The following is a 9,977-nucleotide window of genomic DNA, read 5'->3' on the forward strand; positions in this document are numbered from 1 at the left end:
AATCTTAAAACTTAAGGCCTCCAAACTAGAGTTTGCATACAGAGCAGGCCAGTGCTTGCAAACTCAACCACAGGCCCAGAGACATTGTTATTGAAAGGTTTTTCCTCCTTTCCACTAAGCAGGCCATTTTAAAGGAACTTCGTATACTTGACAGTCTGGCATGGGAAGGCCAGAATATCTCTATTATGTAAGATTTGTGTCTGGCAACCTTAAATTGCAGACGTTCCTTTAAACCATATACAGAAATGCTTCAAAATGCTGGAATCCACAAGAGATGGGGCTACCCATTCCATCTGATAGTGCTGCTGGATGGGGTACAGCATGAAGCATCAACACACAAGGAGGCAAGACTACTCCAGAGCATGCTAAAGCTGTCTGTACCAAGCAACCCCAAAACCAGCACCTGTAACTCAGACTCATCAGATGATGAGATAGGACTAGGTTGGCAGCAGCAGTGACATCAAGTAAAAACTTCTTAAAAGTGCCACTTTCAGCATACTGAAACCCACCGGGTCCTGGGAACTGGAAGAGGACACCAGAGCAGTGGTCAGCAGAATACCAATTCTCTTAAACAGCAATAGGGAACTAATAACCACTAATGTACATTATTAGCTGTCAGCATAACAAGGAAGCATTGAGACACATGGAGGTGCCCAAAGCAAATGAAGCAACCTGGCACTGGGAAATTTAGAGAACTGTTAAATTGATTAAGTTTTTTACTTCAGTGTCCCCTTATATTTGCTATCAGAAAATGAATGGTGTTAAACATTGAGCGGAGAGACACTACCTCTTCTCATGACCATTCTAGCAGAACTTTGCAAGATCTTTGTGTTTTATCATTGGATTACATAGTGAAGCTTGAATTTTATCCTATACACGCTATTACTCTGACCTACATTTTGACACCTATCAAAACAATCCGTTAAAATGTTTGTACAATTTCCTAGCCAACATCCTCTAACCTGGCCCAATGGTTGATCTGGAAACTATAAAAATACTCACCCTAAATGTCAACAGTCTCAACTCACCGGTGAAACGACAAAGAGTCAATCTAATGCTCAAATGGGAAAAACCTAAAATAATATGCCTACAGGAAACCCACTGTAAGAAGCAAATGGATAGAATTTTTCGTCTCAAAGGCTTTGATGTCCAAATCTCATCTCCTGGCTCATCAAAAGGAAGAGGGGTAACTGCTGATTTCTAACAGTCTGAATTTTACCCTCAAGAGAACTTTGACAGACGAGAGGGGCCACTAAGTATTTGTCAAAGGCCAAAGTAATGGCATCACACTAACTATAGCCTCACTTTACTCTCTGAACAAAGGACAGTTACAATTTCTCTGACTTGCTATGCTAGAACTATCTGGATTCCAGGGAGGCAAGGTGCTATTAGAAGGGGATTTAAATATTGTGCAAGATCCCCAACTGGACAGATTAACCTCTCTATTGAATGACAACCATACCTAAGCCAGGAAAAATCCTGCGTCAGTAGAATCATATAGACCAATAATCCTTTTAAATCAGGATGCTAAAATCTTTACAGCAATCTTTACTGCAAGGCTCAACACGTTTATTTCTTCCTACATCACCATGGACCAAGCTGGGTTCATACCCCAGAGACAGATCTGTGACCCAATTCACCAGCTACTAAATGTTATCCATCATAGCAAAAGGAAAAATTTACCACTAGCCGTCATATCATTAGATATGGTAGTTCCTAGAAGGGTTGTTGTCAAAAATGAACATGGGACATTTTATGAATTCTATCATGAGACTGTACAAAAACTCATACACTCAGGATAAATGGCATAGACTCTAAAGCTTTCTCTATTGCAAGAGGGGTGTGGCAGGGATGCCCTCTGTCACCCCCTCTTGTTTGCCCTCTCAATTGAACCACTAGCCCTCTCCATTAGAAACAATTTGGAGATAAAAGGAGTTGAAATTTAAAAAAATGCATAAAATAAGCCTTTTTGCAGATGATATAGTAATAATGCTCTCTAACCCAAAAGCTGCAACACCTGTATTAATGAAAGAACTAAGCAATTATGGTAAAGTGGCCAGATTCAAAATCAATGAAATCAGAAATAATGTAGATAGGCATTCCTCCACCTGTCTAATTAAACATTCTAAACCAAACAGGTTTTAAAACCTGCTACAAGGTAGTAAAATATTTGGGAGTGCAGATAACTAAAAATCTATCCGCTCGAAAGAAAGCAAACTTCACACCAGTATTCCTACAGGTATGACAAAATCTTGAGTCTTGGAAAGATCTACATTTATCATGGTCAGGACGCATAGCTGCAGTTAAGATGGCTATTCCTACCAAAAATTTTGTTTCTCTTTCAAGTGTTGCCAATTATGATTACACCCATACAATTTAAAATTTGGCAGTGCTCAATAAACAAGTTTATTCTTGAAGGGAAGAAAGCATGACTAGGCTCTAGAATTATATACGGAAGTGTCCAAAATGGTGGGATTGGAATCCCACATCTCCAAACTTATTACAGCGCCTTCCAAGTAAAGCATTTGATGTCACTGATCCACAGGCAAAAAGGTAAACCATGGGTAGATATAGAAATTTCAGATCCTGTATATAGAGCATATCCCTATCTACCCTCCTCACTCACTAAAACCTGTACTATTGTGAACCCTTTTTTCCGCACCACTCTAAATGTGTGGAAAGCAAAATTTTAAAAACTGGCTCCCCCAAAATCTCCCCTTAGCTTTCACCTATCTTTTAAAGAAGCAGGGCAATGCTTAGATTGGAACGGTTGGGAACAGGTGGGCCTTTATAGATTAAAAGATTTCTATGCAAACAGTAAAGGTAAAGGTAAAGGTCCAGTCGCAGATGACTCTGGGGTTGCAGCGCTCATCTCGCTTTTCTGGCCAAGGGAGCTGGCGTACAGCTTCTGGGTCATGTGGCCAGCAGGACTAAGAATGGTACCCCCTACAAAAAGAACAATTCATTGCAGCCATACCAAACCTTAAATGGCCATGGTACCACTTCCACCAGCTGTTAAGAGTCCTGTTAAACCCAGACATTTCCACTCAAGCAAACAAAAAACTAACAGCAATAGAGCACATCTTTGTTAACTTCTCTCCACTCTCTAGGGGCAGAGCGTCCTCAATTTATGAAGCTCTAATAACACTAGAATATGGCAATCTATTATACACAAAAATGCCGTGGGAAATGGACCTAGATGTGCAAATACCAAATGCAAAATGGAATGGCTTTGTGGTCTGGGAGACGGTTGAAATCAGTTTCTGCAAAAAGAAAGGAAGCTTTGCTAAAACTTCTACATGGGTGGCATTATACATCGGTGAGGCTGTCCCAAATATGTAAACAACTAAAGAGAACCCGGCTGATCTGATCCTGTTGACAGCTAAAACAATTGATTCTATTTGTAAAACGCTTAGCTCATTGCTTTCTAAAATGGACATTTTAATCAGTGAGGTCACAGAGACACTCACAAACGAAATCAACCAAAGGAACCTTCTCTATCTAACTCACTGTGAGCTAAATATATGATCCAGGACACGTGTTCCAAATCACGAGATAATATAAACCAGAAGCTTGTTAGTGGAATGAAAGAACAACATCACTTAGTGTTACAACTGAATAAGCTTAGTCTTGCAATACGCAGCAACAAAGGCTGGGTTCCATCCTTTTATACAATTTGACTGGCCAAGAAGCATTGGAGGATTTTATTAGGGTTACATAGACTTAATCAATGTGTAGCCTCTGAACTACTCCAATTAAGCTCAGAAAGTCTTACTTTAGAAGCCCCAAAATTCCCTCACTGCTACATCGCACCAAGTCTATGTTGACTGCCAAAGGAATTTTCCCAGTACGTTTTTAACAACCTGATTTTATCACCACTAATAACTAACTTTAAAGCAGCCAGCCACCATAATTATAACAGGACCCTAATGAAAAGAACACAAAAGAGCTTAAGCAAATCCATTCAAGAGGATTTGATCAGTTGGCAGAACCAGAGGATCCAACCAAGGACAACTATGGAGGAGCATTTGAAAGGCTCTTTAAAGATTTGCCAACACAAGAGCAGCAACAGATTATTGAAAAACTAGCCTGCTGAAGATAACTGCAGACATCATAACTCCTACCATATGCCTAAGGAGCCCTCGAAAGAGTCCATTATCTCTACTCCCGCCCTACGTAATGATCCCTCAATATAGAACTCCGTACAGGTATGGGCAGGTCCCCTTCCTGTATTGCCAGTGATTGCAGCAGGTATCTTTCAGCTCCTATGACACATCTAAGCAGCCTGGAACTGCCTCCACATTGTAGGACCTTGTCCCTGGCTCAGTGCTGAACTCTCCTGGAGAACGCTACAGAAAGATCTCGTCCCTGGAGAGATGCTGCCCCTGTGACTCTGGCCAAATTGAAACTGTATAACACAGGCTTCTTCATTGTTCTGCAGAGATTTAGGCTCTGACCTTACTCTGCCAATACTCCAGAAATACGCTGGATGCTCTCATCATTTTTTTGCCACTCTGTTGCTCCTTAATAAAAAATCCTGTTATACAAGGTAGCCAAATTTTGTGCAGCAGCAATCAAAATACGACATATAATGACTAGCGCCAAGCATTAGTATTATATATAATATAATATATTGACCTCTCTAGGTCAGAAGGGTTTCCTTTCTGACAGATAAATGACTCCCTATAACTGCTTTTTATGTATATGCGATTTTATATCATTTATTTATTTATTTTGGTGTTTATCTTTATACTATGACTTGGACTGTAGTCCAGTAACATCTAAAGGGCCACAGGTTTGCCATCCCTGAACTACAGTTCTGTGTTAAAAATATAATCAATTTTACTCTGGAAAACTGTTTCCCCAAATCAACCATCTCTTTAATGCCTCAAATTGGAAGCATGGTTTTCCAGTTCAACTGGAACTATAAAGCAGCAGTTAACAATACCTCAATATATTTAGTGTTTAAAAATTAGCCAGCTCTAGACTTCATGCAGTGTTGTTGTTTTTTAAGGAAGTGCAAATGATTTTCAGAGGTTACATCATGCTATGTGGTTTTATTTTTGGCCAACAAAAACAGTTTTGTTTCCTAATATGACCTTTGCAGCCAGCTAAGCTGTGAAAGAACTGATTTTAAACTTGTGAATGCTTTTTAATAGAGACCTGGAATAGGCATTTAAAGAGAGAAAGATAAACTTTATTTACAAATGAAATTGTTTTGCGGACTGACCTTGATTTTTAACCACTGTATTTTGTGCAGGTCTAAAGCCCTCTGAGTAGTTCAAACAAAACTTAGGAGTAACTAAGTCATTGAGAAGGTTCTGCATGTCTTCAGCCAGTTACAACTTGTGGTCCATATATAGGGTCCATTATATATATATATTTACTAGCCCTGCCCTCCCATTTAAAGTTCTGTTCAACACAATCAAAGGCCTTACCATTTTCCATGTCTAGGTAAAAGCATATACCTATTTTTGCCTTTGATAAATACAGATGAATGAAACATAGCTTCTCAATATTATCTAACAGTATTCTGTCATGATTCAACAGTATTTTATCTTTTTTAACTACTATGCATAAAGGTCGTTCTAACTTGTCTCTGATAAGCTTCACATACCTTGCACATTCTGTGTCTGACAACTGCAAGAACATAAGCAATGCACATTTATGCGTATATAGTTGGTCTTGTAAAATATTAGCAATATCTTCTTCTTTCACAGTGTCTGGGAACAGTGTTATGGATTCCTGAAAATTATATAAGAGAATAGCTTTATTAGAAGTGATTATTATTATTATTTTTTAAAAAATAGTCTATTGGCTTTCCACCATTATTCAAGGTGATTTACAAAAATCATTAAAAGAATATAAATAGTCTCCAAAACAAGTATAATCACATAGCCTAGAGCATAGAAGCAGCAATCTACGCACAATCTAATTAGCAAATCATTTGGCACATCTGCTTTCCTTATGAGCCCAAAGTTAGTTGTGACTATTTTGAGTTCATAGAAATAGAAAACAGTGGATTTTTTTAGCAGAATCAGTGCTTAATTTATGGTGTGCTTTCATATTTTGCTTTTGGATAGCAATTTGCATTTTTTTTATTTTTTCCACCTGATCCTACATGCAATTCTTTGGTTCTTTATTCCACATCTCATTACATTATTGTTTGTTCTGGGGGGACGTGTGAGCTACTTTTCCTCAAAAGAGAACTATTAGATATCCCTTAAGGCAGTGTTCCCCAACCTTGGGCCTCCAGCTGTTTTTGGACTACAGTTCCCATCATCCCTGACCACTGGTCTTGCTAGCTAGGGATTATGGGAGTTGTAGTCCAAAAACAGCTGGGGGCCCTAGGTTGGGGAACACTGCCTTAAGGGGTTGTATGCTTTTTCATAATTTTCCTTTCAACTGACTCTTCACTGAATTCAACTGTTGTGCATCCAAGGAAAGACAATTCTGCTCTGCATTTTATTCTTTGCTGATTCTAGAAGCTGTATCAATGATACTCTTCTTTAGTACTGCTTTAAACGCCTCCTAATTTATTGTTGCAAATAACTTGCTATTTTTGTTATTAATGAAATGAATAGTTTTTCTGCTCAGAACGTTTAGCATGACCCCTCTTCAAACAGCAGCATTTTGAGTTCCCATTTTTTAGCCATTTTATTGCTTTTCTTATATCTACATATCATCATTGGCCAACGATGGCCATTCTCTCTTCTTTTTATCCCCCAGAAGCTTCTCAGTGAAAACACAATTAGAATCCACTGGAGTGCGAGCTACATTTGGGCATGAATGATATGGGTGATTCCCACTGTTCATGAGTATAAACAGATGGGAAACATTTTGTTTTAAATATGGGTCAGTGGGTCTGGAATTTTCCCAGTTCTCTACTTTTAGGTTTAAACCAGTGGTTAAGTAGTCTACAGTAAGATTCTCTGAAGAAAATTTCTTGATTCTGTCCTTCCTGTCCTGAAAGTCCCTTTGTCTAATATTAGGGATAATTTTGCCCAAATACTCTCATCGTTCACAAGTTTCTCATTTTCATTTAAATGTTGTTGTTGTTGTTGTTTTAAAAAAAAGGTCCTTCAAGATATGTCTTAAATAGAAATTCAGGTTATTGTATATGTACCACTCTGCCCAATTCTATGATGCCATTAAGTCATTCTGGTAACAAGATGTTTGGTGTGGTACAATCCCATCACCTATCAGTACATATTAGATAATAATTAAATAGAAAATAGCTTGAAATGCATTTTACAAAAACATAGAATTCACGGATAAGACACAATGTCTCTTTCTTTGAAGTAACCAGGATCCCTTTTAAATATAACTTTGTCCTGATAGGTTCCTACAGAAAACTCTCCTCTGATTTACACAGCACCTTGTCTTCTCTGTTCAGTCTTCTTACCATATTCTCCAGCATTGTTTTTGCTTGTCTATAGCTGTTTTGCTTGTTGCTGTTCCATAATTTCTTGTTTTGATTGCTTTATTCAGTTATCTTGGGGAAAAACAAGAATTTTATTTTCATCAAGACTCTTTTGGCAGAAAGTCTTTACCATTTACTGTATCCCTTTACCATTACTGTATTTGAAAATTACTTACTGTTGCAACCATCCCTGCTGTTCCCTTCAATCAGGTTGTTGCCATGCTCTATGGAACTGGTCCGTGGAATCTGGCCCTTCCTGACAGTGATTAGGAAAATTAAAAAGAATAAATGTGGATGTGAGTTCACATTGCATTTAGCGGTTGCGGCTTTTGCTATTACAGCCTAATGGGCTTTTACATCAAACTTTCAGACTGACTGCTCCACAGTTAGGTAGCATTTAATCAGCCGTTAGTTTGAAATAGAAACATGGATTGGGCTGTCAAGGCTTAGTCATGCATCCTCTGTGCACATAACCCAGGGGTCTGCAACCTTTAAGACAAAAAGAGCCACTTGGACCCGTTTCCAAAGAAAAAAAAAACCGGGAGCCGCAAAACTCATCATTATAAAAATATTTTTTTGTCACTTTTTATTATTTCTTTGTTTGACCCCTCAGAATTACTCCTCCTCATAGAAATAAACGTTAAATTAACAAGTTACCTTTTTGTGTGTGTGTGTTCTTCACTCCCCTTCAAAACAGTGACCAGCGTACATGCCCCCTTTCAATGCAGTGACCAGCCCCTTACAATGTAGCGGGTGGACGAGCGGGCGGGAAGGCGACGTTGGGACGGTGCGTGACTAATGCACGCACCGCCCCCATGCGACGTCACAGCCAGCACAGCGCCCGCCACAGTGGGGAGTGTCGGGGCGCACAATCCGCCTCCTCCCCTCGCTAGTATCCACCCCGGAGCCGCAGCAAAGGTGTAAAAGAGCCACATGCGGCTCCGGAGCCGCGGGTTGCAGACCCCTGACATAACCAAATGCTGTGTACACTGAATGGGCCATCTGAATAGTTTTTTAATTAATTTTCATTTTTCACATCACACAGTCATCTGAATTATTAAGTTACAAGTCCACATCATTATTTGCTGTGTCATTACAAGTCTTTCTTTAGTGGAGACAGGACATTTGAAATAAAGTTTATGCTAATCATTTCTGCCCTATACACAGTATGTTGGGTTTGGTTTTACAGAAGCTGTTTCATATGTATATTAAATTGCTTTGATATTTTTAAAAGGGAAGGTGTTCCAGAAATTACATAAATAAATGTACATTGCAGAAATGTTTTATCCCATTAAGCTATTCTTCTGTACTTTTAATATTTTCTAAAGGTGACAATGGGCAGTTTAAATAATGCATTCAGTTCTCTATTGCTGAAAGGGACTCGGTTCTAATGTGAGATGGGAGTGTGTCACAAAATATTTCCTTTTAAGAACTGCTGTTACAAGGTGCCTCAGCAATGCTTTTTAAAGTTTTAAAAAGTGAAAAACCATAAGCATAGTGAAATGTTTTTATTAAATCTTCCATTCTTGGGCAAGGTGATTGAGCAAGTGGTTGCTGAACAACTCCAGGCACCAGGGGCGCCGACTTATAAAAAATATTGGGGGGGCCCATACCGGGGTCCTGCCGCTGGTTCGCTCGGGTAGCCGGGAGAACGCAGTTCGAGGTGGCGGTGTTGGGGAGAGACCCTCGCTCAGGGCGCCACGAAACTTGGCGGCCGGCGGCCTATCTGGGGGGTTTTGGAGCGTATTTCGGCGGAGCGATTGGGGAGGAGGGGGCTTGTTGCCGGATTCTTCAGCTGGGCCGGAGATCTGCTGCTGGGGGGTCCCTGGGCCGAGTTGTGAGCACGGCCTGCTGAAGGGAGATCCAGCCGATTGCGCGACGGGGATGGCCGGGGCTCTCCGGCTAGGGCGCGCGGCTGGCTGGCTGGCTGGCTGGCGAGGGAGCAGGTGGGGAGGAGGCGGGGGTCCTCACTCTCTTAGGAAACGCACCCACGCTAGAGAACACTGATGTCCTAGATCTGGAAGGGTTTAATAATGCTTTTGGATGGCATGCATATTTGTGGTACGACAAGGTTAAGATTCATAAAGGGTTCGAAAACCATATTGTCAGAAAAGCAATATTTATTGTCTGGACAAAATACAAAGACTTATTAGAAAACAAGACCCCGAGATGGTTATCACCAATGGAGGCTAAGGCCCGGAAGAGACTCAATATGGAGGCCGATTGGCCGAAATATTGGGAAATAATAGAAAAAATTGGAGACAATTGGAGGTTGCAGAGCTTGGAAAAATTAAAGAATAAGGTGCGAGATTGGTTACATTACGCTCAAATTCAAGAGGTTTTTAAACTGGATAAAAAGATAGGATTTCAGGTGGAAAAATCGAAGTTAGAGACAGAATTGTTAGAACCTAAGACTAAGGTCCTTTCAAGAATGTATAACTTGCTGCTTAAATGGAATACTCAGGATGAGATAGTCAAATCAGCCATGATAAAATGGGCTCAGGATATTGGGTATAACATTATGTTTGAGGACTGGGAAAGGTTATGGACCACC

The 9,977-nt window shown here is 40.0% G+C and overlaps 1 long non-coding RNA gene across 1 annotated transcript; it reads right to left on the reverse strand.

Moving 5' to 3' along the window:
- Positions 1–5,175: 5,175 nt before the first annotated feature.
- LOC310686742 lies at positions 5,176–7,491 on the reverse strand. Its single transcript, XR_014516081.1, has 2 exons — positions 7,406–7,491; positions 5,176–5,745 (listed from the first exon to the last, which is right to left on the reverse strand). It is a non-coding gene; the product is annotated as an uncharacterized lncRNA (long non-coding RNA).
- Positions 7,492–9,977: the final 2,486 nt, after the last annotated feature.

This window comes from Podarcis liolepis, assembly GCF_965112155.1.
Source record: "Podarcis liolepis genome assembly, chromosome: 9".
In the NCBI taxonomy this organism is placed as follows: Eukaryota; Metazoa; Chordata; class Lepidosauria; order Squamata; family Lacertidae; genus Podarcis; species Podarcis liolepis.